The 27,025-nt window shown below is 57.5% G+C and overlaps 1 protein-coding gene across 1 annotated transcript in view; it reads right to left on the reverse strand.

The window, feature by feature from the left end:
* Window positions 1-27,025, reverse strand: part of RSPH1 (radial spoke head component 1) — a 39,304-nt gene that overhangs the window by 6,462 nt on the left and 5,817 nt on the right. The window lies entirely within an intron of this gene.

Below are 27,025 nucleotides of genomic sequence, written 5' to 3' on the forward strand. Positions count from 1 at the left end.
GTGTTTTTTTACCAGACTCATGTATATAACTCCATTCCTTAATGCTTATGCCATTATCAGTGTGATGGACCATAAGGTTCCATAGGCACTTAGTTGTTCTTGCTGTAGCTGTTCGAAGATGTATATACCATTTACCAAAATAAAAGCACACATTCTCAGAGCAAGCCAAGCCTCTTCAGGAGCTGCATGTGGACAGATGGAATCACCTCCAGACAAAAGTAAATGAAACAAACTTGCTTACCTGAGGCTTTGCTTCTGGGTGAACACTGGAGATCCTGGATATCAAGACTATTATGTATGGGTTTGGGGGATTAAAAAAAAATACCTTCCAGCTTAATTATTGGGTGATGGTGCAGTGTCTGGTGGGAATATGGCAAGGAGTTATCATAGTACTGCTTCATTTCAAGGATTGTGCAGATGTATAGTTTTAGTTGAACATCTGGCTACCATCTAGATATTGGGCCTCTGCTATTCAGGACCTCCAGAAGTTCCTGGTGCCTTATCTGCCTCGGAGGGATCAGGCTGGGTCAGCCCTGGGGCACAATTGAACCCCCATTTCAATAGTGACGATTCCGGCCTCACAGGGGTTGGGCTGGGTGACCCCTGGGGCCCCATTGGAAACAGTGGTAACCCAGACTGACCCCTGTGAAGCTGTAAAAATCACTCAGGAAACCGGTTCTGTGATGGGGCCCAGGGGTCACCCAGCCCGATCCCTGGAAGGCCAGAACCATCACTCAGGAAATGGGTTGTACAACGGGATCCCAGGGGTCATGCACCCTGACCCCTTCGATGCAGGAGGGATCACTATGGAAATGAGACTGTTGCTATAGAAATGGGTTGCACTTTGGGTAACCAAGGGTCACCCAAACCGAACCCTGCAAGCCTTAAGGTGTCAGGGACCATCACTATGGAAACGGGACTATCGCTATGGAAACGAGTTCGTTGCTATGGAAATGGGTTTTAGGTTGGGGACACAAGGGTCTTCAAACCTGAGCCTTGAGAGCTGGGGACCATCACTCGGGGAACGGGTTTTGGGACGGAGTCCCAAGGGTCACCCAGCCTGACCCCTGAGAGGCAGGAACCGTTGCTATGGAAACATGACTGTCGCTATTGACATGGGTTCTAGGTTGGGGACCCAAGAGTCACCGAGCCTGACCCTTGTGAACTGGGGACCATCACTCAGGGAAGGGGTTTTGTGATGGAGTCCTAAGCGTCACCCAACCTGACACCAGTGAGGCAGGGACCGTCGCTATGGAAACGGGACCGTTGCTATGGAAATGGGTTTTGGGTTGGGGACCCAAGGGTCTCCGAGCCTGACCCTTGCGAGCTGGGGACCATCACTCTGGGGACAGGCTCTATGACGGAGTCCCGAGCATCACCCAGCCTGACCCTTGAGAGGCAGGGGCCATCGCTATGGAAACGGGTTCTTGGTTGGGGACTCAAGGCTCTCTGAACCTGACCCTTGCGAGCTGGGGACCATCACTTGGGGAATGGGTTCAGTGACGGAGTCCCGAGCGTCACCCAGCCTGACTGTTGCGAGGCGGGAACCGTCGCTATGGAAACAGGACTGTTGCCATGGAAATGGGTTTTCGTTTGGGGACCCAAGGGTCTCGAGCCTGACCTTTGCGAGCTGGGGACCATCACTCGAGGGACGGGTTTTGTGACGGAGTCCCAAGGGTCACCCAGCCTGACCCCTGAGAGGCAGGGGCCGTCGCTATGGAAACGGGTTCTTGGTTGGGGACTCAAGGCTCTCTGAACCTGACCCTTGCGAGCTGGGGACCATCACTTGGGGAATGGGTTCAGTGACGGAGTCCCGAGCGTCACCCAGCCTGACCCCTGTGAGGCAGGGTCCATCGCTATGGAAATGGGGCTGTCGCTATGGAAACGGGTCGGGGACCAAAGGGTCTCCGAGCCTGACCCTTGCGAGTTGGCGACCATCACTCGAGGAACGGGTTTTGTGATGGAGTCCCAAGGGTCACCCAACCTGACCCCTGAGAGGCAGGGGCTGTCACTATGGAACAGGACAGTCGCTATAGAAACGGGTTCGTGGCTATGGAAACGGGTTCTAGGTTTAGTACCCAAGGGTCTCTGAGCCAGACCCTTGCGAGCTCAGGACAATCACTCAGGGAACGGGTTATACAACCGGGCCCCTGGGTCCACCCAGCCTGACTGCTGCGTGTCAGGAACCGTCGCTATGGAAACGGGACCGTTGCTATGGAAATGGGTTTTAGGTTGGGGACCCAAGGGTCTCGACCCTGACCCTTGCGAGCTGGGGACCATCACTCGAGGAAAGGGTTTTGTGATGGAGTCCCAAGGGTCACCCAGCCCGACCCCCGAGAGGCAGGGGCCGTCGCTATGGAAATGGGACTGTCACTATAGAAACAGGTTTGTTGCTATGGATATGGGTTCTAGGTTGGGGACTCAAGGCTCCCTGAACCTGACCCTTGCGAGCTGGGGACCATCACTTGGGGAACGGGCTCTGTGACGGAGTCCCAGAGGCAGGGACGATCGCTATGGAAACTGGACTGTTGCTATGGAAACGGGTCAGGGAGCCAAGGGTCTCCGAGCCTGACCGTAGTGAGCTGGGGACCATCTCTTGGGGAACGGGTTCTGTGACGGAGTCCCGAGCATCACCCAGCCTGACCCCTGTGAGGCAGGGACCATCGCTATGGAAACGGGACTGTCGCTATGGAAACGGGTTCTAGGTTGGGAACCCAAGTGTCTCCGAGCCTGATCCCTGCGAACTGGGGACCATCACTCGGGGAAGGGGTTTTGTGATCGAGTCCTGAACGTCACCCCATCGCTATGGAAACAGGACAGTTGCTATGGAAACGGGACCGTTGCTATGGAAACGGGACCGTTGCTAAGGAAATGGGTCTTAGTTTGGGGTCTTTGAGCCTGACCTTTGCGAGCTGGGGACCATCACTCGAGGAACAGGTTTTGTGATGGAGTCCTGAGCGTCACCCAGCCTGACCCCAGTGAGACAGGGACCGTCGCTATAGAAACAGGACAGTCGCTATGGAAATGGGACCGTTGCTATGGAAATGGGTTTTAGGTTGGGGACCCATGGGTCTCCGAGCCTGACCCTTGCGAGCTGGGGACCATCACTCGAGGAACGGGTTTTGTGATGGAGTCTTGAGCATCACCCAGCCTGACCCCAGTGAGGCGGGGCCGTCGCTATGGAAACAGGACCATCGCTATGGAAATGGGTTCTAGGTAGGGGACCCAAGGGTCTCCGAGCCTGACCCTTGCGAACTGGGGACCATCACTCGAGGAATGGGTTCTGTGACGGAGTCCCGAGCATCACCCAGCCTGACCCCTGTGAGGCAGGGGCCGTCGCTATGGAAACAGGACAGTCGCTATGGAAATGGGTTCTAGGTAGGGGACCCAAGGGTCTCCGAGCCTGACCCTTGCGAACTGGGGACCATCACTCGAGGAATGGGTTCTGTGACGGAGTCCCGAGCATCACCCAGCCTGACCCCTGTGAGGCAGGGGCCATCGCTATGGAAACAGGACAGTCGCTATGGAAATGGGTTCTAGGTTGGTAACCCAAGTGTCTCCGAGCCTGATCCTTGCGAACTGGGGACCATCACTTGGGGAAGGGGTTGTGTGGTCACCCTGAGCGTCACCCAACCTGACCCCAGTGAGGCAGGGACCGTCGCTATGGAAACAGGACAGTCGCTATGAAACGGGACCGTCACTATGGAAATGGGTTCTAGGTTGGGGACTCAAGGCTCTCTGAACCTGACCCTTGTGAGCTGGGGACCATCACCCAGCCCAACCCCTGAGAGTCAGGGGCCGTCGCTATGGAAACAGGACCGCCGCTATGGAAATGGGTTCTAGGTTGGGGACCGTAGAGTCTCCGAGCCTCACCCTTGCGAGCTGACCCCTGAGAGGCAGGGGCCGTCGCTATGGAAACATGACAGTCACTATGGAAACAGGTTCTAGGTTGGGAACCCAAGTGTCTCCGAGCCTGATCCTTGTGAGCTGGGGACCATCACTTGAGGAACGGGTTCAGTGACAGAGTCCCGAGCGTCACCCAGCCAGACCCCTGTGAGACAGGGACCATCGCTATGGAAAAGGGACTATCACTATGGAAACGGTTTCATCGCTATGGAAACGGGTTCTAGGTTGGGACTCAAGGGTCTCCAAGCCAGACTCTTGCGAGCTGGGGATCATCACTCAGGAAACGGGTCACACAGCCGGACCCCTGTGAGGTAGGAACCATTGCTATGGAAACATGACTGTTGCTATGGAAACAGGACCGTTGCTATGGAAATGGGTATTAGGTTGGGGACACAAGGGCCTGACCCTTGCGAGCTGGGGACCATCACTCGGGGAACGGGTTTTGTGATGGAGTCCTGAGCGTCACCCAACCTGACCCCAGTGAGGCGGGGACCGTCACTATGGAAACAAGACAGTCGCTATGGAAACGGGACCGTCACTATGGAAATGGGTTCTAGGTTGGGGACTCAAGGCTCTCTGAACCTGACCCTTGTGAACTGGGGACCATCACCCAGCCTAACCCCTTAGAGGCAGGGGCCGTCGCTATGGAAACAGAACCGTCGCTATGGAAATGGGTTCTAGGTTGGGGACCGAAGTCTCCGAGCCTCACCCTTGCGAGCTGACCCCTGAGAGGCAGGGGCCGTTGCTATGGAAACATGACAGTCGCTATTGAAACGGGTTCTAGGTTGGGGACCCAAGAGTCTCCGAGCCTGACCCTTGCGAGCTGGGGACCATCACTTGGGGAATGGGTTCAGTGACGGAGTCCCGAGCATCACCCAGCCTGACCCCTGTGAGGCAGGGTCCATCGCTATGGAAATGGGACTGTCGCTATGGAAACAGGTCGGGGACCCAAGGGTCTCCGAGCCTGACCCTTGCGAGCTGGCGACCATCACTCGAGGAACGGGTTTTGTGATGGAGTCCCAAGGGTCACCCAACCTGACCCCTGAGAGGCAGGGGCCGTCACTATGGAAACAGGACAGTCGCTATAGAAACGGGTTTGTGGCTATGGAAACGGGTTCTAGGTTTAGTACCCAAGGGTCTCTGAGCCAGATCCTTGCGAGCTCTGGACAATCACTCAGGGAATGGGTTATACAACCAGGCCCCTGGGTCCACCCACTCTGACTGCTGCGTGGCAGGAACCGTCGCTATGGAAACGGGACCATTGCTATGGAAATGGGTTTTAGGTTGGGGACCCAAGGGTCTCGACCCTGACCCTTGCGAGCTGGGGACCATCACTCGAGTCCCAAGGGTCACCCAGCCTGACCCCTGAGAGGCAGGGGCCGTCGCTATGGAAACATGACAGTTGCTATGGAAATAGGTTCTAGGTTGGGAACCCAAGTGTCTCCGAGCCTGATCCTTGCGAACTGGGAACCATCACTCAGGGAAGGGGTTTTGTGAGGCAGGGACCATCGCTATGGAAACAGGACAGTCGCTATGGAAACGGGACCGTTGCTATGGAAATGGGTCTTAGTTTGGGGTCTTCGAGCCTGACCCTTGCGAGCTGGGGACCATCACTCGAGGAACAGGTTTTGTGATGGAGTCCTGACCCCAGTGAGGCAGAGACCGTCGCTGACCCCAGTGAGGCAGGGACCGTCGCTATAGAAACAGGACAGTCGATATGGAAATGGGACCGTTGCTAAGGAAATGGGTTCTAGGTTGGGGACCCAAGGGTCTCCGAGCCTGACCCTTGCGAACTGGGGACCATCACTTGAGGAACGGGTTTTGTGATGGAGTCCTGAGCATCACTCAGCCTGACCCCAGTGAGGCAGGGGCCGTCGCTATGGAAACAGGACAGTCGCTATGGAAACGGGTTCTAGGTTGGGAACCCAAGTGTCTCCAACCCTGACCCTTGCGAGCTGGTGACCATCACTTGAGGAACGGGTTCAGTGACGGAGTCCTGAGCGTCACCCAACCTGACCCCAGTGAGGCAGGGACCGTCACTATAGAAACAGGACAGTCGCTATGGAAATGGGACCGTTGCTATGGAAATGGGTCTTAGGTTGGGGACGCAAGGGTCTCCGAGCCTGACCCTTGCGAGCTGGGGGCCATCACTAAAGGAACGGGTTTTGTGATGGAGTCCTGAGCATCACCCAGCCTGACCCCAGTGATGCAGGGGCCGTCGCTATGGAAACTGGACCATTGCTATGGAAACGAGTTTTAGATTGGGGAGCCAGTGAGGCAGGGACTGTCAGTATGGAAACAGGACAGTCGCTATGGAAACGGGACCGCTGCTATGGAAATGGATCTTAGGTTGGGGTCTTCGAGCCTGACCCTTGCGAGCTGGCGACCATCACTCGAGGAACGGGTTTTGTGACGGAGTCCCAATGGTCACCCAACCTGACCCCTGTAAGGCAGGGACCATCGCTATGGAAATGGGACTGTCGCTATGGAAACGGGTCGGGGACCCAAGGGTCTCCGAGCCTGACTCCTGCGAGTTGGGGACCATCTCTTGGGGAACGGATTCTGTGACAGATTCCCGAGGGTCACCCAGCCTGACCCCTGAGAGGCAGGGGCCGTCGCTATGGAAACAGGAGCGTTGCTATGGAAATGGGTCTTAGGTTGGGGACACAAGGGTCTCCGAGCCTGACCCTTGTGAGCTGGCGACCATCACTCGAGGAACGGGTTTTGTGACGGAGTCCCAATGGTCACCCAACCTGACCCCTGAGAGGCAGGGGCCGTCACTATGGAAACAGGACAGTCGCTATAGAAAGGGGTTCGTGGCTATGGAAATGGGTTCTAAGTTTAGTACCCAAGCATCTCTGAGCCAGACCCTTGCGAGCTGGGGACCATCACTCAGGTAACGGGTTATACAACCGGGCCCCTGGGTCTACCCAGCCTGACTGCTGCGAGGCAGGAACCGTCGCTATGGAAAAGGGACCGTTGCTATGGAAATGGGTTTTAGGTTGGGGACCCAAGGGTCTCGACCCTGACCCTTGTGAGCTGGGGACCATCACTCGAGGAACGGGTTTTGTGATGGAGACCTGAGCGTCACCCAGCCTGACCCCTGAAAGGCAGGGGTCGTCGCTATGGAAACGGTTTCTTGGTTGAGGACTCAAGGCTCTCTGAACCTGACCCTTGCGAGCTGGGGACCATCATTTGGGGAACGGGCTCTGTGACGGAGTCCCGAGCCACCAAGCCTGACTCCTGTGAGGCAAGGACAATCACTATGGAAACTGGACTGTTGCTATGGAAACGGGTCGGGGACCCAAGGGTCTCCGAGCCTAACCCTAGCGAGCTGGGGACCATCTCTTGGGGAACGGGTTCTGTGACGGAGTCCCGAGCAGCACCCAGCCTGACCCCTGTGAGGCAGGGACCATCGCTATGGAAACGGGACTGTCGCTATGGAAACGGGTCAGGGACCCAAGGGTCTCCAAACCTGACCCTTGAGAGCTGGCGACCATCCCTCAGGAAACGGGTTCAGTGACGGAGTCCCAAAGGTCACCCAGCCTGACGCCTGAGAGGCAGAGGCCGTTTGCTATGGAAACATGACATTCGCTATGGAAACGGGTTCTAGGTTGGGAACCCAAGTGTCTCCGAGCCTGATACTTGCGAACTGGGGACCATCACTCGGGGAAGGGGTTTTGTGATCTAGTCCTGAGCGTCACCCAACCTGACCCCAGTGAGGCAGGGACCGTCGCTATGGAAACAGGACAGTCGCTATGGAAACGGGACCGTTGCTATGGAAATGGATCTTAGGTTGGGGTCTTCAAGCCTGACCCTTGCGAGCTGGGGACCATCACTCGAGGAACGGGTTTTGTAATGGAGTCCTGAGCGTCACCCAGGGACCATCGCTATGGAAATGGGACTGTCGCTATGGAAACGGGTCGGGGACCCAAGGGTCTCCGAGCCTGACTCTTCCGAGCTGGGGAACATCTCTTGGGGAACGGATTCTGTGACAGATTCCCGAGGGTCACCCAGCCTGACCCCTGAGAGGCAGGGGCTGTCGCTATGGAAACAGGACCGTTGCTATGGAAATGGGTCTTAGGTTGGGGACACAAGGGTCTCCAAGCCTGACCCTTGCGAGCTGGCGACCATCACTCGAGGAACGGGTTTTGTGACGGAGTCCCAATGGTCACCCAACCTGACCCCTGAGAGGAAGGGGCCGTCACTATGGAAACAGGACAGTCGCTATAGAAACGGGTTCATGGCTATGGAAATGGGTTCTAGGTTTAGTACCCAAGGGTCTCTGAGCCAGACCCTTGCGAGCTGGGGACCATCACTCAGGTAACGGGTTATACAACCGGGCCCCTGGGTCTACCCAGCCTGACTGCTGCGAAGCAGGAACCGTCGCTATGGAAAAGGGACCGTTGCTATGGAAATGGGTTTTAGGTTGGGGACCCAAGGGTCTCGACCCTGACCCTTGCGAGCTGGGGACCATCACTCGAGGAACGGGTTTTGTGATGGAGTCCTGAGCGTCACCCAGCCTGACCCCTGAGAGGCAGGGGCCTTCGCTATGGAAACGGTTTCTTGGTTGGGGACTCAAGGCTCTCTGAACCTGACCCTTGCGAGCTGGGGACCATCACTTGGGGAATGGGCTCTGTGACGGAGTCCCGAGCCACCAAGCCTGACTCCTGTGAGGCAGGGACCATCGCTATGGAAACTGGACTGTTGCTATGGAAACGGGTCGGGGACCCAAGGGTCTCCGAGCCTAACCCTAGCGAGCTGGGGACCATCTCTTGGGGAACGGGTTCTGTGACGGAGTCCCGAGCATCACCCAGCCTGACCCCTGTGAGGCAGGGACCATCGCTATGGAAACGGGACTGTCGCTATGGAAACGGGTCAGGGACCCAAGGGTCTCCGAACCTGACCCTTGAGAGCTGGCGACCATCCCTCAGGAAACGGGTTCAGTGACGGAGTCCCAAAGGTCACCCAGCCTGACGCCTGAGAGGCAGGGGCCGTCGCTATGGAAACATGACAGTCGCTATGGAAACGGGTTCTAGGTTGGGAACCCAAGTGTCTCCGAACCTGATCCTTGCGAACTGGGGACCATCACTCGGGGAAGGGGTTTTGTGATCGAGTCCTGAGCGTCACCCAACCTGACCCCAGTGAGGCAGGGACCGTCGCTATGGAAACAGGACAGTCGATATGGAAACGGGACCGTTGCTATGGAAATGGGTCTTAGGTTGGGGTCTTAGAGCCTGACCCTTGCGAGCTGGGGACCATCACTCGAGGAACAGTTTTTGTGATGGAGTCCTGAGCGTCACCCAGCCTGACCCCAGTGAGGCAGGGACCGTCACTATGGAAACAGGTTTATCACTATGGAAATGGGTTCTAGGTTGGGGACTCAAGGCTCTCTGAACCTGACCCTTGCGAGCTGGGGACCATCACTCGGGGAACAGGTTTTGTGATGGAGTCCCGAGCGTCACCCAACCTGACGCCAGTGAGGTAGGGACCGTCGCTATGGAAACAGGACAGTCTCTATGGAAATGGGACCGTTGCTATAGAAATGGGTCTTAGGTTGGGGTCTTCGAGCCTGACCCTTGCGAGCTGGGGACCATCACTCGAGGAACAGGTTTTGTGATGGAGTCCTGAGCGTCACCCAGCCTGACCCCAGTGAGGTAGGGACCGTCTCTAGGGAAACAGGTTCATCACTATGGAAATGGGTTCTAGGTTGGGGACCCAAGGGTCTCGACCCTGACCCTTGCGAGCTGGGGACCATCACTTGGGGAACGGGCTCTGTGACGGAGTCCCGAGCCACCAAGCCTGCCCCTTGTGAGGCAGGGACCATCGCTATGGAAATGGGACTGTTGCTATGGAAACGGGTCTGGGACCCAAGGGTCTCCGAGCCTGACCCTAGCGAGCTGGGGACCATCTCTTGGGGAACGGGTTCTGTGACGGAGTCCCGAGCATCACCCAGCCTGACCCCTGTGAGGCAGGGACCATCGCTATGGAAACGGGACTGTCGCTATGGAAACGGGTCAGGGACCCAAGGGTCTCCGAACCTGACCCTTGAGAGCTGGCGACCATCCCTCAGGAAACGGGTTCAGTGACGGAGTCCCAAAGGTCACCCAGCCTGACGCCTGAGAGGCAGGGGCCGTTTGCTATGGAAACATGACATTCGCTATGGAAACGGGTTCTAGGTTGGGAACCCAAGTGTCTCCGAGCCTGATACTTGCGAACTGGGGACCATTACTCGGGGAAGGGGTTTTGTGATCGAGTCCTGAGCGTCACCCAACCTGACCCCAGTGAGGCAGGGACCGTCGCTATGGAAACAGGACAGTCGCTATGGAAACGGGACCGTTGCTATGGAAATGGATCTTAGGTTGGGGTCTTCAAGCCTGACCCTTGCGAGCTGGGGACCATCACTCGAGGAACGGGTTTTGTAATGGAGTCCTGAGCATCACCCAGGGACCATCGCTATGGAAATGGGACTGTCGCTATGGAAACGGGTCGGGGACCCAAGGGTCTCCGAGCCTGACTCTTCCGAGCTGGGGAACATCTCTTGGGGAACGGATTCTGTGACAGATTCCCGAGGGTCACCCAGCCTGACCCCTGAGAGGCAGGGGCTGTCGCTATGGAAACAGGACCGTTGCTATGGAAATGGGTCTTAGGTTGGGGACACAAGGGTCTCCAAGCCTGACCCTTGCGAGCTGGCGACCATCACTCGAGGAACGGGTTTTGTGACGGAGTCCCAATGGTCACCCAACCTGACCCCTGAGAGGAAGGGGCCGTCACTATGGAAACAGGACAGTCGCTATAGAAACGGGTTCATGGCTATGGAAATGGGTTCTAGGTTTAGTACCCAAGGGTCTCTGAGCCAGACCCTTGCGAGCTGGGGACCATCACTCAGGTAACGGGTTATACAACCGGGCCCCTGGGTCTACCCAGCCTGACTGCTGCGAAGCAGGAACCGTCGCTATGGAAAAGGGACCGTTGCTATGGAAATGGGTTTTAGGTTGGGGACCCAAGGGTCTCGACCCTGACCCTTGCGAGCTGGGGACCATCACTCGAGGAACGGGTTTTGTGATGGAGTCCTGAGCGTCACCCAGCCTGACCCCTGAGAGGCAGGGGCCTTCGCTATGGAAACGGTTTCTTGGTTGGGGACTCAAGGCTCTCTGAACCTGACCCTTGCGAGCTGGGGACCATCACTTGGGGAATGGGCTCTGTGACGGAGTCCCGAGCCACCAAGCCTGACTCCTGTGAGGCAGGGACCATCGCTATGGAAACTGGACTGTTGCTATGGAAACGGGTCGGGGACCCAAGGGTCTCCGAGCCTAACCCTAGCGAGCTGGGGACCATCTCTTGGGGAACGGGTTCTGTGACGGAGTCCCGAGCATCACCCAGCCTGACCCCTGTGAGGCAGGGACCATCGCTATGGAAACGGGACTGTCGCTATGGAAACGGGTCAGGGACCCAAGGGTCTCCGAACCTGACCCTTGAGAGCTGGCGACCATCCCTCAGGAAACGGGTTCAGTGACGGAGTCCCAAAGGTCACCCAGCCTGACGCCTGAGAGGCAGGGGCCGTCGCTATGGAAACATGACAGTCGCTATGGAAACGGGTTCTAGGTTGGGAACCCAAGTGTCTCCGAACCTGATCCTTGCGAACTGGGGACCATCACTCGGGGAAGGGGTTTTGTGATCGAGTCCTGAGCGTCACCCAACCTGACCCCAGTGAGGCAGGGACCGTCGCTATGGAAACAGGACAGTCGATATGGAAACGGGACCGTTGCTATGGAAATGGGTCTTAGGTTGGGGTCTTAGAGCCTGACCCTTGCGAGCTGGGGACCATCACTCGAGGAACAGTTTTTGTGATGGAGTCCTGAGCGTCACCCAGCCTGACCCCAGTGAGGCAGGGACCGTCACTATGGAAACAGGTTTATCACTATGGAAATGGGTTCTAGGTTGGGGACTCAAGGCTCTCTGAACCTGACCCTTGCGAGCTGGGGACCATCACTCGGGGAACAGGTTTTGTGATGGAGTCCCGAGCGTCACCCAACCTGACGCCAGTGAGGTAGGGACCGTCGCTATGGAAACAGGACAGTCTCTATGGAAATGGGACCGTTGCTATAGAAATGGGTCTTAGGTTGGGGTCTTCGAGCCTGACCCTTGCGAGCTGGGGACCATCACTCGAGGAACAGGTTTTGTGATGGAGTCCTGAGCGTCACCCAGCCTGACCCCAGTGAGGTAGGGACCGTCTCTAGGGAAACAGGTTCATCACTATGGAAATGGGTTCTAGGTTGGGGACCCAAGGGTCTCGACCCTGACCCTTGCGAGCTGGGGACCATCACTTGGGGAACGGGCTCTGTGACGGAGTCCCGAGCCACCAAGCCTGCCCCTTGTGAGGCAGGGACCATCGCTATGGAAATGGGACTGTTGCTATGGAAACGGGTCTGGGACCCAAGGGTCTCCGAGCCTGACCCTAGCGAGCTGGGGACCATCTCTTGGGGAACGGGTTCTGTGACGGAGTCCCGAGCATCACCCAGCCTGACCCCTGTGAGGCAGGGACCATCGCTATGGAAACGGGACTGTCGCTATGGAAACGGGTCAGGGACCCAAGGGTCTCCGAACCTGACCCTTGAGAGCTGGCGACCATCCCTCAGGAAACGGGTTCAGTGACGGAGTCCCAAAGGTCACCCAGCCTGACGCCTGAGAGGCAGGGGCCGTTTGCTATGGAAACATGACATTCGCTATGGAAACGGGTTCTAGGTTGGGAACCCAAGTGTCTCCGAGCCTGATACTTGCGAACTGGGGACCATTACTCGGGGAAGGGGTTTTGTGATCGAGTCCTGAGCGTCACCCAACCTGACCTCAGTGAGGCAGGGACCGTCGCTATGGAAACAGGACAGTCGCTATGGAAACGGGACCGTTGCTATGGAAATGGATCTTAGGTTGGGGTCTTCGAGCCTGACCCTTGCAAGCTGGGGACCATCACTCGAGGAACGGGTTTTGTAATGGAGTCCTGAGCGTCACCCAGCCTGACCCCTGTGAGGCAGGGACCATCGCTATGGAAATGGGACTGTCGCTATGGAAACGGGTCGGGGACCCAAGGGTCTCCGAGCCTGACTCTTGCGAGCTGGGGACCATCTCTTGGGGAACGGATTCTGTGACAGATTCCCGAGGGTCACCCAGCCTGACCCCTGAGAGGCAGGGGCTGTCGCTATGGAAACAGGACCGTTGCTATGGAAATGGGTCTTAGGTTGGGGACACAAGGGTCTCCAAGCCTGACCCTTGCGAGCTGGCGACCATCACTCGAGGAACGGGTTTTGTGACGGAGTCCCAATGGTCACCCAACCTGACCCCTGAGAGGCAGGGGCCGTCACTATGGAAACAGGACAGTCGCTATAGAAACGGGTTCATGGCTATGGAAATGGGTTCTAAGTTTAGTACCCAAGGGTCTCTGAGCCAGACCCTTGCGAGCTGGGGACCATCACTCACGTAACGGGTTATACAACCGGGCCCCTGGGTCTACCCAGCCTGACTGCTGCGAGGCAGGAACCGTCGCTATGGAAAAGGGACCGTTGCTATGGAAATGGGTTTTAGGTTGGGGACCCAAGGGTCTCGACCCTGACCCTTGCAAGCTGGGGACCATCACTCGAGGAACGGGTTTTGTGATGGAGTCCTGAGCGTCACCCAGCCTGAACCCTGAGAGGCAGGGGCCGTCACTATGGAAACGGTATCTTGGTTGGGGACTCAAGGCTCTCTGAACCTGACCCTTGCGAGCTGGGGACCATCACTTGGGGAACGGGCTCTGTGACGGAGTCCCGAGCCACCAAGCCTGACTCCTGTGAGGCAGGGACCATCGCTATGGAAACTGGACTGTTGCTATGGAAACGGGTCGGGGACCCAAGGGTCTCCGAGCCTAACCCTAGCGAGCTGGGGACCATCTCTTGGGGAACGGGTTCTGTGACGGAGTCCCCAGCATCACCCAGCCTGACCCCTGTGAGGCAGGGACCATCGCTATGGAAACGGGACTGTCGCTAGGGAAACGGGTCAGGGACCCAAGGGTCTCCAAACCTGACCCTTGAGAGCTGGCGACCATCCCTCAGGAAACGGGTTCAGTGACGGAGTCCAAAAGGTCACCCAGCCTGACGCCTGAGAGGCAGGGGCCGTTTGCTATGGAAACATGACATTTGCTATGGAAACGGGTTCTAGGTTGGGAATCCAAGTGTCCCTGAGCCTGATCCTTGCGAACTGGGGACCATCACTCGGGGAAGGGGTTTTGTGATCGAGTCCTGAGCGTCACCCAACCTGACCCCAGTGAGGCAGGGGCCGTCGCTATGGAAACAGGACGGTCGCTATGGAAACGGGACCGTTGCTATGGAAATGGGTCTTAGGTTGGGGTCTTAGAGCCTGACCCTTGCGAGCTGGGGACCATCACTCGAGGAACAGGTTTTGTGATGGAGTCCTGAGCGTCACCCAGCCTGACCCCAGTGAGGCAGGGACCGTCACTATGGAAACAGGTTCATCACTATGGAAATGAGTTCTAGGTTGGGGACTCAAGGCGCTCTGAACCTGACCCTTGCGAGCTGGGGACCATCACTTGGGGAACGGGTTCAGTGATGGAGTCCCGAGCGTCACCCAACCTGACGCCAGTGAGGCAGGGACCGTCGCTATGGAAACAGGACAGTCGCTATGGAAACGGGTTCGTGGCTATGGAAATGGGTTCTAAGTTTAGTACCCAAGGGTCTCTGAGCCAGACCCTTGCGAGCTGGGGACCATCACTCAGGTAACGGGTTATACAACCGGGCCCCTGGGTCTACCCAGCCTGACTGCTGCGAGGCAGGAACCGTCGCTTTTGAAAAGGGACCGTTGCTATGGAAATGGGTTTTAGGTTGGGGACTCAAGGCTCTCTGAACCTGACCCTTGCGAGCTGAGGACATTCACTTGGGGAACGGGCTCTGTGACGGAGTTCCGAGCCACCAAGCCTGCCTCCTGTGAGGCAGGGACCATCGCTATGGAAACTGGACTGTTGCTATGGAAACGGGTCGGGGACCCAAGGGTCTCCGAGCCTAACCCTAGCGAGCTGGGGACCATCTCTTGGGGAACGGGTTCTGTGACGGAGTCCCGAGCAGCACCCAGCCTGACCCCTGTGAGGCAGGGACCATCGCTATGGAAACGGGACTGTCGCTATGGAAACGGGTCAGGGACCCAAGAGTCTCCGAACCTGACCCTTGAGAGCTGGCGACCATCCCTCAGGAAACGGTTCAGTGACGGAGTCCCAAAGGTCACCCAGCCTGACGCCTGAGAGGCAGGGGCCGTCGCTATGGAAACATGACAGTCACTATGGAAACGGGTTCTAGGTTGGGAATCCAAGTGTCTCTGAGCCTGATCCTTGCGAACTGGGGACCATCACTCGGGGAAGGGGTTTTGTGATCGAGTCCTGAGCGTCACCCAACCTGACCCCAGTGAGGCAGGGACCGTCACTATGGAAACAGGACAGTCACTATGGAAACGGGACCGCTGCTATGGAAATGGGTCTTAGGTTGGGGTCTTAGAGCCTGACCCTTGCGAGCTGGGGACCATCACTCGAGGAACAGGTTTTGTGATGGAGTCCTGAGCGTCACCCAGCCTGACCCCAGTGAGGCAGGGACCGTCACTATGGAAACAGGTTCATCACTATGGAAATGAGATCTAGGTTGGGGACTCAAGGCTCTCTGAACCTGACCCTTGCGAGCTAGGGACCATCACTCGGGGAACGGGTTCAGTGATGGAGTCCCAAGCTTCACCCAACCTGACCCCAGTGAGGCAGGGACCGTCGCTATGGAAACAGGACAGTCGCTATGGAAACGGGTTCGTGGCTATGGAAATGGGTCTTAGGTTGGGGTCTTCCAGCCTGAACCTTGCGAGCTGGGGACCATCTCTTGGGAAACGGGTTCTGTGACGGAGTCCTGAGCGTCACCCAGCCTGACCCCTGTGAGGCTGGGACCATCGCTATGGAAATGGGACTGTCGCTATGGAAACGGGTCGGGGACCCAAGGGTCTCCGAGCCTGACTCTTGCGAGCTGGGGACCATCTCTTGGGGAACGGGTTCTGTGACGGAGTCCCGAGCAGCACCCAGCCTGACCCCTGAGAGGCAGGGGCGTCGCTATGGAAACATGACAGTCGCTATGGAAACGGGACCGTTGCTATGGAAATGGGTCTTAGGTTGGGGTCTTCGAGCCTGACCCTTGCGAGCTGGGGACCATCACTCGAGGAACAGGTTTTGTGATGGAGTCCTGAGCGTCACCCAGCCTGACCCCAGTGAGGCAGGGACCGTCACTATGGAAACAGGTTCATCACTATGGAAATGGGTTCTAGGTTGGGGACTCAAGGCTCTCTGAACCTGACCCTTGCGAGCTGGGGACCATCACTCAGGGAACGGGTTCAGTGACGGAGTCCCGAGCGTCACCCAGCCAGACCACTGTGAGGCAGGGGCCGTCGCTATGGAAACAGGACCGTTGCTATGGAAATGGGTCTTAGGTTGGGGACACAAGGGTCTCCGAGCCTGACCCTTGCGAGCTGGCGACCATCACTCGAGGAACGGGTTTTGTGACGGAGTCCCAATGGTCACCCAACCTGACCCCAGTGAGGCAGGGACCATCGCTATGGAAATGGGACTGTCGCTATGGAAACGGGTCGGGGACCCAAGGGTCTCCGAGCCTGACTCTTGCGAGCTGGGGACCATCTCTTGGGGAACGGATTCTGTGACAGATTCCCGAGGGTCACCCAGCCTGACCCCTGAGAGGCAGGGGCCGTCGCTATGGAAGTAGGACCGTTGCTATGGAAATGGGTCTTAGGTTGGGGACACAAGGGTCTCCGAGCCTGACCCTTGCGAGCTGGCGACCATCACTCGAGGAACGGGTTTTGTGACGGAGTCCCAATGGTCACCCAACCTGACCCCTGAGAGGCAGGGGCCGTCACTATGGAAATAGGACAGTCGCTATAGAAACGGGTTCGTGGCTATGGAAATGGGTTCTAGTACCCAAGGGTCTCTGAGCCAGACCCTTGCGAGCTGGGGACCATCACTCAGGTAACGGGTTATACAACCGGGCCCCTGGGTCTACCCAGCCTGACTGCTGCGAGGCAGGAACCGTCGCTATGGGAAAGGGACCGTTGCTATGGAAATGGGTTTTAGGTTGGGGACCCAAGGGTCTCGACCCTGACCCTTGCGAGCTGGGGACCATCACTCGAGGAACAGGTTTTGTGATGGAGTCCTGAGCGTCACCCAGCCTGACCCCAGTGAGGCAGGGACCGTCCACTATGGAAACAGGTTCATCACTATGGAAATGGGTTCTAGGTTGGGGACTCAAGGCTCTCTGAACCTGACCCTTGCGAGCTGGGGACCATCACTCGGGGAACGGGTTCAGTGACGGAGTCCCGAGCGTCACCCAACCTGACGCCAGTGAGGCAGGGACCGTCGCTATGGAAACAGGACAGTCGCTATGGAAACGGGACCGTTGCTATGGAAATGGGTCTTAGGTTGGGGTCTTCGAGCCTGACCCTTGCGAGCTGGTGACCATCACTCGAGGAACGGGTTTTGTGATGGAGTCCTGAGCGTCACCCAGCCTGACCCCTGAGAGGCAGGGGCCGTCGCTATGGAAAGGGTTTCTTGGTTGGGGACTCAAGGCTCTCTGAACCTGACCCTTGCGAGCTGGGGACCATCACTTGGGGAACGGGCTCTGTGACGGAGTTCCGAGCCACCAAGCCTGCCCCTTGTGAGGCAGGGACGGAAACTGGACTGTTGCTATGGAAACGGGTCTGGGACCCAAGGGTCTCCGAGCCTGACCCTAGTGAGCTGGGGACCATCTCTTGGGGAACGGGTTCTGTGACGGAGTCCCGAGCATCACCCAGCCTGACCCCTGTGAGGCAGGGACCATCGCTATGGAAACGGGACTGTCGCTAGGGAAACGGGTCGGGGACCCAAGGGTCTTCAAGCCTGACCCTTGAGAGCTGGAGACCATCCCTCAGGAAACCGGTTCAGTGACGGAGTCCCAAGGGTCACCCAGCCTGACCCTTGAGAGGCAGGGGCCTTCGCTATGGAAACATGACAGTCGCTATGGAAACGGGTTCTAGGTTGGGAACCCAAGTGCCTCCGAGCCAGATCCTTGCCAACTGGGGACCATCACTCGGGGAAGGGGTTTTGTGATCGAGTCCTGAGCGTCACCCAACCTGACCCCAGTGAGGCAGGGACCGTCGCTATGGAAACAGGAAAGTCGCTATGGAAACGGGACCGTTGCTATGGAAATGGATCTTAGGTTGGGGTCTTCGAGCCTGACCCTTGCGAGCTGGGGACCATCACTCGAGGAACGGGTTTTGTGATGGAATCCTGAGCGTCACCCAGCCTGACCCCTGTGAGGCAGGGACCATCGCTATGGAAATGGGACTGTCGCTATGGAAACGGGTCGGGGACCCAAGGGTCTCCGAGCCTGACTCTTGCGAGCTGGGGACCATCTCTTGGGGAACGGATTCTGTGACAGATTCCCGAGGGTCACCAAGCCTGACCCCTGAGAGGCAGGGGCCGTCGCTATGGAAACAGGACCGTTGCTATGGAAATGGGTCTTAGGTTGGGGACACAAGGGTCTCCGAGCCTGACCCTTGCGAGCTGGCGACCATCACTCGAGGAACGGGTTTTGTGACGGAGTCCCAATGGTCACCCAACCTGACCCCTGAGAGGCAGGGGCCGTCGCTATGGAAACAGGACAGTCGCTATAGAAACGGGTTAGTGGCTATGGAAATGGGTTCTAAGTTTAGTACCCAAGGGTCTCTGAGCCAGACCATTGCGAGCTGGGGACCATCACTCAGGTAACGGGTTATACAACCGGGCCCCTGGGTCTACCCAGCCTGACTGCTGCGAGGCAGGAACCGTCGCTATGGAAAAGGGACCGTTGCTATGGAAATGGGTTTTAGGTTGGGGACCCAAGGGTCTCGACCCTGACCCTTGCGAGCTGGGGACCATCACTCGAGGAACAGGTTTTGTGATGGAGTCCTGAGCGTCACCCAGCCTGACCCCAGTGAGGCAGGGACCGTCACTATGGAAACAGGTTCATCACTATGGAAATGGGTTCTAGGTTGGGGACTCAAGGCTCTCTGAACCTGACCCTTGCGAGCTGGGGACCATCACTCGAGGAACGTGTTTTGTGATGGAGTCTTGAGCGTCACCCAGCCTGACCCCTGAGAGGCAGGGGCCGTCGCTATGGAAACGGTTTCTTGATTGGGGACTCAAGGCTCTCTGAACCTGACCCTTGCGAGCTGGGGACCATCACTTGGGGAACGGGCTCTGTGACGGAGTCCCGAGCCACCAAGCCTGACTCCTGTGAGGCAGGGACCATCGCTATGGAAACTGGACTGTTGCTATGGAAATGGGTCGGGGACCCAAGGGTCTCCGAGCCTAACCCTAGCGAGCTGGGGACCATCTCTTGGGGAACGGGTTCTGTGACGGAGTCCCGAGCAGCACCCAGCCTGACCCCTGAGAGGCAGGGGCGTCGCTATGGAAACATGACAGTCGCTATGGAAACGGGACCGTTGCTATGGAAATGGGTCTTAGGTTGGGGTCTTCGAGCCTGACCCTTGCGAGCTGGGGACCATCACTCGAGGAACAGGTTTTGTGATGGAGTCCTGAGCGTCACCCAGCCTGACCCCAGTGAGGCAGGGACCGTCACTATGGAAACAGGTTCATCACTATGGAAATGGGTTCTAGGTTGGGGACTCAAGGCTCTCTGAACCTGACCCTTGCGAGCTGGGGACCATCACTCAGGGAATGGGGTTCAGTGACGGAGTCCCGAGCGTCACCCAGCCAGACCACTGTGAGGCAGGGGCTGTCGCTATGGAAACAGGACCGTTGCTATGGAAATGGGTCTTAGGTTGGGGACACAAGGGTCTCCGAGCCTGACCCTTGCGAGCTGGCGACCATCACTCGAGGAACGGGTTTTGTGACGGAGTCCCAATGGTCACCCAACCTGACCCCAGTGAGGCAGGGACCATCGCTATGGAAATGGGACTGTCGCTATGGAAACAGGTCGGGGACCCAAGGGTCTCCAAGCCTGACTCTTGCGAGCTGGGGACCATCTCTTGGGGAACGGATTCTGTGACAGATTCCCGAGGGTCACCCAGCCTGACCCCTGAGAGGCAGGGGCCGTCGCTATGGAAGTAGGACCGTTGCTATGGAAATGGGTCTTAGGTTGGGGACACAAGGGTCTCCGAGCCTGACCCTTGCGAGCTGGCGACCATCACTCGAGGAACGGGTTTTGTGATGGAGTCCCAATGGTCACCCAACCTGACCCCTGAGAGGCAGGGGCCGTCACTATGGAAACAGGACAGTCGCTATAGAAACGGGTTCGTGGCTATGGAAATGGGTTCTAGTACCCAAGGGTCTCTGAGCCAGACCCTTGCGAGCTGGGGACCATCACTCAGGTAACGGGTTATACAACCGGGCCCCTGGGTCTACCCAGCCTGACTGCTGCGAGGCAGGAACCGTCGCTATGGGAAAGGGACCGTTGCTATGGAAATGGGTTTTAGGTTGGGGACCCAAGGGTCTCGACCCTGACCCTTGCGAGCTGGGGACCATCACTCGAGGAACGGGTTTTGTGATGGAGTCCTGAGCTGGAAACGGGACCGTAGCTATGGAAATGGGTCTTAGGTTGGGGTTTTCGAGCCTGACCCTTGCGAGCTGGGGACCATCACTCGAGGAACAGGTTTTGTGATGGAGTCCTGAGCGTCACCCAGCCTGACCCCAGTGAGGCAGAGACCGTCCACTATGGAAACAGGTTCATCACTATGGAAATGGGTTCTAGGTTGGGGACTCAAGGCTCTCTGAACCTGACCCTTGCGAGCTGGGGACCATCACTCGGGGAACGGGTTCAGTGACGGAGTCCCGAGCGTCACCCAACCTGACGCCAGTGAGGCAGGGGCCTTCGCTATGGAAACATGACAGTCGCTGATGGAGTCCCAATGGTCACCCAACCTGACCCCTGAGAGGCAGGGGCCGTCACTATGGAAACAGGACAGTCGCTATAGAAACGGGTTCGCCAATTCCAGGTATTGATATAGGGTTCAGTGACGGAGTCCCGAGCGTCACCCAGCCAGACCACTGTGAGGCAGGGGCCGTCGCTATGGAAACTGGACTGTTGCTATGGAAACGGGTCGGGGACCCAAGGGTCTCCGAACCTGACCCTTGAGAGCTGGCGACCATCCCTCAGGAAACGGGTTCAGTGACGGAGTCCCAAAGGTCACCAAGCCTGACGCCTGAGAGGCAGGGGCCGTCGCTATGGAAACATGACAGTCGCTATGGAAACGGGTTCTAGGTTGGGAACCCAAGTGTCTCCGAGCCTGATCCTTGCGAACTGGGGACCATCACTCGGGGAAGGGGTTTTGTGATCGAGTCCTGAGCGTCACCCAACCTGACGCCAGTGAGGCAGGGACCGTCCCTATGGAAACAGGACAGTCACTATGGAAACGGGACCGTTGCTATGGAAATGGGTCTTAGGTTGGGGTCTTCGAGCCTGACCCTTGCGAGCTGGGGACCATCACTCGAGGAACAGGTTTTGTGATGGAGTCCTGAGCGTCACCCAGCCTGACCCCAGTGAGGCAGGGACCGTCACTATGGAAACAGGTTCATCACTATGGAAATGGGTTCTAGGTTGGGGACTCAAGGCTCTCTGAACCTGACCCTTGCGAGCTGGGGACCATCACTCGAGGAACATGTTTTGTGATGGAGTCTTGAGCGTCACCCAGCCTGACCCCTGAGAGGCAGGGGCCGTCGCTATGGAAACGGTTTCTTGGTTGGGGACTCAAGGCTCTCTGAACCTGACCCTTGCGAGCTGGGGACCATCACTTGGGGAACGGGCTCTGTGACGGAGTCCCGAGCCACCAAGCCTGACTCCTGTGAGGCAGGGACCATCGCTATGGAAACTGGACTGTTGCTATGGAAATGGGTCGGGGACCCAAGGGTCTCCGAGCCTAACCCTAGCGAGCTGGGGACCATCTCTTGGGGAACGGGTTCTGTGACGGAGTCCCGAGCAGCACCCAGCCTGAGCCCTGTGAGGCAGGGACCATCGCTATGGAAACGGGACTGTCGTTATGGAAACGAGTCAGGGACCCAAGGGTCTCCGAACCTGACCCTTGAGAACTGGCGACCATCCCTCAGGAAACGGGTTCAGTGACGGAGTCCCAAAGGTCACCCAGCCTGACGCCTGAGAGGCAGGGGCCGTCGCTATGGAAACATGACAGTCACTATGGAAACGGGACCGTTGCTATGGAAATGGGTCTTAGGTTGGGGTCTTCGAGCCTGACCCGTGCGAGCTGGGGACCATCACTCGAGGAACAGGTTTTGTGATGGAGTCCTGAGCGTCACCCAGCCTGACCCCAGTGAGGCAGGGACCGTCACTATGGAAACAGGTTCATCACTATGGAAATGGGTTCTAGGTTGGGGACTCAAGGCTCTCTGAACCTGACCCTTGCGAGCTGGGGACCATCACTCGGGGAACGGGTTCAGTGACGGAGTCCCGAGCGTCACCCAGCCAGACCACTGTGAGGCAGGGGCCGTCGCTATGGAAACAGGACCGTTGCTATGGAAATGGGTATTAGGTTGGGGACACAAGGGTCTCCGAGCCTGACCCTTGCGAGCTGGCGACCATCACTCGAGGAACGGGTTTTGTGACGGAGTCCCAATGGTCACCCAACCTGACCCCAGTGAGGCAGGGACCATCGCTATGGAAATGGGACTGTTGCTATGGAAACGGGTCGGGGACCCAAGGGTCTCCGAGCCTGACTCTTGCGAGCTGGGGACCATCTCTTGGGGAACGGATTCTGTGACAGATTCCTGAGGGTCACCCAGCCTGACCCCTGAGAGGCAGGGGCCGTCGCTATGGAAACAGGACCATTGCTATGGAAATGGGTCTTAGGTTGGGGACACAAGGGTCTCCGAGCCTGACCCTTGCGAGCTGGCGACCATCACTCGAGGAACGGGTTTTGTGACGGAGTCCCAATGGTCACCCAACCTGACCCCTGAGAGGCAGGGGCCGTCACTATGGAAACAGGACAGTCGCTATAGAAACGGGTTCGTGGCTATGGAAATGGGTTCTAGTACCCAAGGGTCTCTGAGCCAGACCCTTGCGAGCTGGGGACCATCACTCAGGTAACAGGTTATACAACCGGGCCCCTGGGTCTACCCAGCCTGACTGCTGCGAGGCAGGAACCGTCGCTATGGAAAAGGGACCGTTGCTATGGAAATGGGTTTTAGGTTGGGGACCCAAGGGTCTCGACCCTGACCCTTGCGAGCTGCGGACCATCACTCGAGGAACGGGTTTTGTGATGGAGTCCTGAGCGTCACCCAGCCTGACCCGAGAGGCAGGGGCCGTCGCTATGGAAACGGTATCTTGGTTGGGGACTCAAGGCTCTCTGAACCTGACCCTTGCGAGCTGGGGACCATCACTTGGGGAACGGGCTCTGTGACGGAGTCCCGAGCCACCAAGCCTGACTCCTGTGAGGCAGGGACCATCGCTATGGAAACTGGACTGTTGCTATGGAAACGGGTCGGGGACCCAAGGGTCTCCGAACCTGACCCTTGAGAGCTGGCGACCATCCCTCAGGAAATGGGTTCAGTGACGGAGTCCCAAAGGTCACCCAGCCTGACGCCTGAGAGGCAGGGGCCGTCGCTATGGAAACATGACAGTCGCTATGGAAATGGGTTCTAGGTTGGGAACCCAAGTGTCTCCGAGCCTGATCCTTGCGAACTGGGGACCATCACTCGGGGAAGGGGTTTTGTGATCGAGTCCTGAGCGTCACCCAACCTGACGCCAGTGAGGCAGGGACCGTCACTATGGAAACAGGACAGTCACTATGGAAACGGGACCGTTGCTATGGAAATGGGTTCTAGGTTGGGGACTCAAGGCTCTCTGAACCTGACCCTTGCGAGCTGGGGACCATCACTCGAGGAACAGGTTTTGTGATGGAGTCCTGAGCGTCACCCAGCCTGACCCCAGTGAGGCAGGGACCATCGCTATGGAAACGGGACTGTCGCTATGGAAACGGATTCGTCACTATGCAAACGGGTTCTAGGTTGAGGACCCAAGAGTCTCCCAGCCAGAACCCTTGCGAGCTCAGGACAATCACTCAGGGAATGGGTTATACGACCGGGCCCCTGGGTCCACCCAGCCTGACTGTTGCGGCAGGAACCATCGCTATGGAAACAGGACCGTTGCTATGGAAATGGGTTTAGGTTGGGACTCAAGGGTCTCCGAGCCAGACTCTTGCGAGCTGGGGATCATTACTCAGCAAACGGGTCACGCAGCCGGACCCCTGTGAGGTAGGAACCATTGCTATGGAAACATGATTGTTGCTATGGAAACGGTTTGGGGACCCAAGGGTCTCCGAGCCAGACCCTTGCGAGCTGGGGACCATCACTCAGGAAAAGGGTTTTGTGACAGAGTCCCGAGGGTCACCCAGCCTGACTGTTGTGAGGCGGGAACCGTCGCTATGGAAACAGGACCGTTGCTATGGAAATGGGTCTTAGGTTGGGGACACAAGGGTCTCCGAGCCTGACCCTTGCGAGCTGGGGACCATCACTCGGGGAACGGGTTTTGTGATGGAGTCCTGAGCATCACCCAGCCTGACCCCAGTGAGGCAGGGGCCGTCGCTATGGAAACAGGACCGTCACTATGGAAATGGGTTCTAGGTTGGGGACTCAAGGGTCTCTGAACCTGACCCTTGCGAGCTGGGGACCATCACTCGGGGAACGGGTTTTGTGATGGAGTCCTGAGCGTCACCCAGCTGCAACCCTGAGGCAGGGATCATCGCTATGGAAACGGGACTGTCACTCTGGAAACGGGTCAGGGACCCAAGGGTCTCCGAGCCTGAATCTTGCGAGCTCGGGACCATCTCTTGGGGAACGGGTTCTGTGACGGAGTCCCGAGTGTCACCCAGCCTGACCCCTGTGAGGGACCATCGCTATGGAAACGGGACCGTTGCTATGGAAATGGGTTTTAGGTTGGGGACCCAAGGGTCTCCGAGCCTGACTCTTGCGAGCTGAGGACCATCACTAGGGGAACGGGATCTGTGACGGTGTCCCGAGCGTAACCCAGCCTGACCCCTGTGAGGCATGGACCGTCGCTATGGAAATGGGACCGTCGCTATGGAAACAGGTTCGTCGCTATGGAAATGGGTTATAGGTTGGGGACCCAAGGGTCTCCGAGCCAGACTCTTGCGAGCTGGGGATCATCAGGGGACCCCTGTGAGGTAGGAACCATTGCTATGGAAACATGACTGTTGCTATGGAAACGGGACCGTTGCTATGGAAATGGGTTCTAGATTTGGGGACTCAAGGGACTCTGAACCTGACCCTTGCGGGGACCATCACGGGCTCTGTGACGGAGTCCCCAGAGTTACCCAGCCTGACCCCTGTATGGAAACGGGACAGTCGCTATGGAAACTGGTTCGTCAATATGGAAACGGGTTCTAGGTTGGGTACCCAAGGGTCTCTGAACCTGACCCTTGCGAACTGGGGACCATCACTGGGGAATGGGTTTTGTGATAGAGTCCTGAACATCACCCCAGTGAGGCAGGGACCGTCGCTATGCAAACAGGACTATCGCTATGGAAATGGAACCGTTGCTATGGAAATGGGTTTATGTTGGCGACCCAAGGGTCTCCGAGCCTGACCCTTGCGAGCTGGGGACCATCATTCGAGGAACGGGTTTTGTGGTGGAGTCCTGAGCGTCACCCAGCCTGACCCCAGTGAGGCAGGGACCGTCGCTATGGAAATGGGACTGTCACTATGGAAACAGGTTCTAGGTTTAGGACCCAAGGGTCTCTGAGCCAGACCCTTGCGAGCTCAGTACAATCACTCAGGGTACGATCGGGCCCCTGGGTCTACCCAGCCTGACTGCTGCGAGGCAGGAACCATCGCTATGGAAACGGGACCGTTGCTATAGAAACAGGTTTTAGGTTGGGGACCCAAGGGTCTCCAAGCCTGACCTTTGCAAGCTCGGGACCATCACTCGGGGAATGGGTTTTCTGACGAAGTCCCGAGGGTCACCCAGCCTGACCCCTGCAAGGCAGGAACCGTCGCTATGGAAACCGGACTGTCGCTATGGAAACGGGTCGGGCACCCAAGGGTATCCGAGCCAGACCCTTGCGAGCTGGGGACCATCACTCAGGGAATGGGTTTTGTGATCAACCAGCCTGATCCCTGTGAGGCAGGGCCATCGCTATGGAAACAGGGCCATCGCTATGGAAATGGGTTCGTCCCTATGGAAACGGGTTTTACATTGCGGCCGCACAGGTCACAGCACAGGTCATCTCCTTCGCTCGGGAAACGGGCTGCATGCCCAGGCCCTGGGGTTGCCCAGCCTGACCCCTGTGAGGTAGGAACCGTCACTATGGAAACGGGACCGTTGCTATGGAAACGGGTTTTAGGTTGGGGACCCAGGGGTCTCCGAGCCTGACCCTTGAGAGCTGGGGACCCGAGGGTCAGCCTGTCAGGCATGAACCGTTGCTATGGAAATAGGACTGTCACTATGGAAATAGCTTGTACGTTGCAGACCCAGGGTTCAAACAGCCTGAACCTTGCGAGCTCAGGATCACCGCTCAGGAAACGGGTTGTGCGTCATCGTCCCAGGCCGACCTCTGCAAGGCCGGAATCATTGCTATGGAAATGGGAGCATCGCTCTGGAAACGTGTTGTGCGATGGGTCCCCAGGGGTCACGACAGCCTGATCACTCAGTCATACCCCTGCAAGTCCAGAACCTTTGCTATGGAAACGGGGGTGTGATGGGTCCCCAGGGGTCACGACAGCCTGACCCCAGTGAGACCGTAACCATTGTTATGGAAAGGTGTTGTTTGATCAGGCTCCAGGGGTCCCCATCACACAACGGGATTCCATAGTGATGGTTCTGGCATCGCAGGTGTCAGGCTGGGTGACCCCAGGGGCCCCATCGGAAAACCCATTTCCATACCAACAGTTTGCTGCTGTTGTAACTTAATGCCGCATCACTCTATAATAAAGGGTTGCCATATTTCAAAAAGTGGAGATTGTTAAAACCGATTTCAGCCCGCACACTGCCTACCCCATTTGTTTATATTTATATTATACTTCCATTGGTTTTAA

This window comes from Podarcis vaucheri, assembly GCF_965113315.1.
Source record: "Podarcis vaucheri genome assembly, chromosome: 4".
In the NCBI taxonomy this organism is placed as follows: Eukaryota; Metazoa; Chordata; class Lepidosauria; order Squamata; family Lacertidae; genus Podarcis; species Podarcis vaucheri.